Source organism: Peromyscus maniculatus, chromosome 2 (assembly GCF_049852395.1).
Source record: "Peromyscus maniculatus bairdii isolate BWxNUB_F1_BW_parent chromosome 2, HU_Pman_BW_mat_3.1, whole genome shotgun sequence".
Classification (NCBI taxonomy): Eukaryota; Metazoa; Chordata; class Mammalia; order Rodentia; family Cricetidae; genus Peromyscus; species Peromyscus maniculatus.
Genome location: NC_134853.1, coordinates 35,436,854 through 35,441,822, shown reverse-complemented (window position 1 = coordinate 35,441,822; position 4,969 = coordinate 35,436,854). Strand labels below are relative to the sequence as shown.

The 4,969-nt window shown below is 45.6% G+C and overlaps 1 long non-coding RNA gene across 1 annotated transcript; it reads left to right on the top strand.

Moving 5' to 3' along the window:
- The first annotated feature begins 1,438 nt into the window (after window positions 1–1,438).
- On the top strand, window positions 1,439–3,559 carry LOC143271638 (uncharacterized). Its single transcript, XR_013048842.1, has 2 exons — window positions 1,439–2,856; window positions 3,335–3,559. It is a non-coding gene; the product is annotated as an uncharacterized LOC143271638 (long non-coding RNA).
- Window positions 3,560–4,969: the final 1,410 nt, after the last annotated feature.

Genomic DNA, 4,969 nt, shown 5'->3' with positions numbered 1-4,969 from the left:
GTGAGGGATAGGGACAGCTCTCCCACTATTATGACCTCAGGGCCAGATCCCCACCCATCACAGGTATGGAGGAGAGGGTAGGACATCTCTCCATATGGCAGATGATGGGCAGGACCAGATCTCCCACACTCAGGTTCTCAGGGTGCTTTACCCATACCCTGTCAATAGGGCCAGCTCTGCTGTGCTGCCCAGGTGAGGGGCAAGGCCTACTTTCCCCAGTGCTGCAGCTGGTAAGGGGGAGGGTCAGCTCCTTGGCCTACCATGGGTGACAGGGGCAAGGGGGGGAGGGCACTTTCCCCTCACCTTCTCCATCACATGGCAGATAAGGAGGATGTGGCCAGCTATCCCACTCTCACACCCTCAGGGTCAGCTCACCCATGCCTCTGCCAACAGGGTCAGCTCTACTGTGCTGCCCAGGTGAGGAGCAGAGCCTACTTTCCTGAGTTCTGCATCTGGTAAGGCGGAAGGTTGGTTCCCTCATCTGCCAATGGTGGCAAGGGGCAAAGGGTAAGGACAGATATTTCTCCCCCACTTATGCCACCACATGACAGATAAATAGTGGGGACAGCTCTCCCAGGCTTACAACTTTGGGCCTGGCCCACCCACACCTCTGCCAGCAAGGTCAGCTCTGTGTGCTGCCCAGAGGAGGTGCAGGCCCTGTTCTCCTGAGTGTTGCTTCTGGTACAGAGCGGGGTCAGCTCCCTCAAATCTCAGTGAGGTAGAGGTGAGGGGGGAGGGCATCTTTCCCTTGCTGCCACCACCACAACACAGACAAGGGAAGCAGTACCAACTGTACCCCTCTCATGCCCTCAGGGCTGGCTCCCCTGCTCCCCTGTCAACAGGATCAGCTCTACTGTGCTGCCTAGGAAAGGTGCAGATCTATTCTCCCAAGTGCTGCAGCTGGTTAGAGGGCAGGTCAGGTGCCCTACCTTCTGCAGCTGACAAGAAGAGGAGGGCATCTTTCCCTCACCCATGCTACCACATGGCATACTAGAGGGGTTTGACCTGTTCTCCCAATCTCACACCCTTATGGCCAGCTCTCCCTTACTCCTGAGAATAAAATCACCTCTATTGTGCTACCTTGGGGAGGTGTAGGATCTGATCTCCTGAGTGTTGCAGCCAGTGTGGGGCAGAGCCAGCTCTGTACAGCCCTGTTCTCTAGGCCTTTGGTGGTGTCAGGAGGCATGAACATCAACAAAGACCTCAGCTACATCAGAGCCATGAACCCTAATATGGGTTCCTGCAGCATCCCAGGCACAGACACCACCATGGCCCTGGGCAGCAATTAAACCACCCACCTCAGCCACTCCTCTCCTCTTTTCCTTCTTCAGATCTGCCTCTGTCCATAGGAGAATCATTCAGTCTCCTCTCTCTCTCTCTCTCTCTCTCTCTCTCTCTCTCTCTCTCTCTCTCTCTCTTTCCCATGCCACATCATACATTTGCTCACTCTAGTAGTGACTGTCTGGCCAGAGTAGCAAGGTGCCAGGTGGGCCTGTAATTTTGCCTCAGAGCCTGGGGCAAACCACTCCCAGCCCATGTGTGGGGTTCCTTGTCCTGCTTAGTCCATCATGTTGCTGGGCAGGACCATGCTTCCTCATCACAAAGAGATCATAATAGTGCCCAACTGCCTGGCACCACAGCACACAGGTTCCTTTACAGTGAAGAGATGTTACTGGAGTCCTCTCAAATGCCGGGTTGTGACTGAGTTCCACTAGCTCCAGCCTCATAGCATGAGGCAGGGTTGTTGCTGGAGTTCGCTTGTGGCCAGCATAGCTCTTATAAAGGAAAACATTCACCTGAGGCTTATTTACAGTTCAGAGGTTTAGTCCATTATCATCATGATGGGAAGTATGGCAGAACACTGGCAGATGTGGTTCTAGAGAGGCAACTGAGAGTTCTACATTCGGATTTGGCAGTCAGCAGGAAGAGACTGTGAGGACTGACTTGAGCATCAGAGACCTAAAAGTCTGCCTCCAATAACACACTTCCCCCAACAAAGCCACACCTATTCCAGCAAGGCCACACCTCCTAATAGTGCCATTCCCTATGGGCCTATGGGGTGCATCAGTATTCAAACCACCACACCTTCAAAATGTTCATGTCCATTAATTAAAAAAAAAGCCAAGGGAATTAAAGGATTTTGGATTAAAGGAGAGTAAAGGAGCATGCTATCAAAGTATTATTTGCAATAATGGATTATATTCTAATAAGAAAATAAAAGCTGTGAAAAGGCTCTATATAGGATAATCAATGACTTGACAGTATCTCTATTCATATATCACTGTTTGAAAAATATGCATATGAAGTATTTTACAAGAGAATGACAAGTCATGAGACACAATAGAAATATCTGTTGGTGAAGGGAGTTCTTAATCGTACTTCTGCAACATGTTGGAAAGCTTTAAATTAGTCCATATGACAGAAAACAGACTGCGTGTGGAAAAGCAATGTTGCTGTGTAGAAATAAATACATGGAGGACAAAGAAAAACTTAAAGTTTCCATTGGAAAGTCAGGAAGACCAAGACCATGCCAGCTTTTACACTTGACATCTTTGCCACAGAATGAGCCCCAGAAGTGAGACTCCTAGCTATAAAACTTTCTTCCCATTTCACACAGCTCCTCTTCCTGTATTTCCCTACAGGGAAAGTCTTTGATTCTAAATTACTTTCCACAAAAGGTCTCAATGTTAAGCTACCTTTTTATAAACTCCAAGAGAAGAGAATCAAGTCTTTATCACAGCTAAAGAGTGCGGTAGTCAACGGAAAATGCATTCTTCAACTGAACCCCTCCCTCGCTTCTCTGACTGGCTTCGGACAGCCTAACCCAATTAATTTTAGAATTCTCATCTCATATCAGTAAGTAGATTGTTGGAGGCTTGTTTTATTTGTAAAGAGACACTATAACTGGACTTTGAGAAAGGAGAAAAAGGCTGATTGTATTGCTGTGTTGTTAAATTGGAAAGAAGGGGAGGCCTTAAATTTATAACGCGGGTTGAACTTTTCCCATTTCCAGAGACCCTATTGTGGAAGTGAGAGGGTTGTATACAGTTTCTGTTTACTTCTTCCTCAGACCGGGGTTCTCCAATCTCAAATCATCTTTCCAAAGCGTTAATTACTGAGATTACAAATGCTGTGAAGTGCAGCTGGCCCTGCCCTGGCATCCTTCCAGCATGTAATCACCTGTTGTGTGCACTAATTCCTGCTAGGATTAAGCTCCTCTCTTCACAGCAGGGGCTGACAGCTCTATTGTTTAAAGTGTCACCAGTGAGGAGACCAGGCATGGCTGGCCTGTGCTCTAACTGGGGTGCTCGCATCCTTTCTGTGTTCCCTTCAGTTCAGCTGTTGTGCTGTGGATTTGACAAGTGGTCACTTTTCCTGAAGCCGAGACTGACAGTGAAAGACCAACAGTATGTGAGACCAGAGCGTATAAACATGGATTCAACAAAGCCTTCTGGAAAACATTGGGGCTGATGTAATAGACTCCAGATTAACAGGAGCAGGGACTCAATGATTGGGTTTGTTTTTAACATAAAAGAACAGCAGTTAAACAGTACAACAACTTTGTTTTCTTGTTCTCAGACAAAAAAAAAAAAACCTGTAGCTGAATAAAATATGCCATTTAAAAATGAATGCGTAGTAGATATTTAATATGCTGCTGATAATGGGAATGCTTTCAAAATCCTATTCTTTTTCTAAAATTCAACTCAAAATACAAAATGTAGCAGGTGTTATAAAATAGGCAACAGATATGGGGTCCATTTAACAAAAAGATGAATACTCATACCTTCTATAGGTGACCTTAAAATGCTAAGCTGTGACTGTTCATTCTGTTATTTGAGCAGACATTTTCTTATCATCCTTAAAAAGCTCCATTGAGAAAAATTGGCACAGTCCTAACTGACCAGAGAAGAGATGGCAGAAAGAATAAGGAAGGCTTTGTGTCAGTGCTGAAGTTTCATCTCCCAGACACAGCATATTCAGATCTGTGCATGCTCTGCTAATATCACCTGCCACTGTGTAAGTTTGTGATTGCTGCTGGACTCCTCCAGTCATTGTCAAATAGCTGCCTCCTCCTGTGTCTGGATGGCACGGAAACTACAGGCATGCTGCACTTATTTCCACTGTCCAGGTTTGCCTAAAGTGTAGTCGAAGAACACAGGTGGCCATTATGATTTGCAGACAGCATTGGAGAAGGAAAGACAAACACTTAGTAGATGATTGACAAGTGATAGATGATGGGTAGATAGATGATAGATAGATTCAGAACACCCAATTTCAACACTCCCAGACTGAACTCGCAAGCAGGGCTCTTCTAATTCTTAGCCCAAGATCATCAGTGGTTCTATTTTATCACCAAAACCTAACATTTTCACACAAATAGTGAAGACTATCTGTAATTGATTAAAGAAACTGGAAGTACTGTCAAAGTTATCAGCCCAACCAGTAAGGAGGAAAAGATGCATATCTAAAAAATACTGTCTTGGTACCCTAAGATCAACCTTCTCATCTGCAGGAAGAAGTATTTTAAGGGATAGCCCAAAGCATACTTAAGAGGCATGCTCTAGAAAAATCAGTCTTTAAGAGGAAGATTTGAAAGATAGAGAGCCCTGAGCATGGCTTCAGAATTCATCCCTGTGACCTGTACAGGACAGAGGTGTTGGATGTGTCTGCTCTTTCATTCCAAGAAACACTAGAAGAATGGATGTGGTGTGTCCAAGCAAGATCCTGCAGGCTGTGAGAGTTCCTGGGCACATGTTCCCTTCCCTCCTTCTCCTCAGCCTAAAGCCTCAGCCCTCTGCCAGTGGACAGCTCCAGAGAGGACAGATTTTACTACTAATATAAATTAGGCAAATATGTAGATACTAGAACAAATTGCTAGTTAGGCTTTGCCATGTTTCTAAAAATAATAACAGCTAACAATTACCCCTGAAAGTGCTTGTTAGAATGTCTGACACTCTTTCCAAAATAG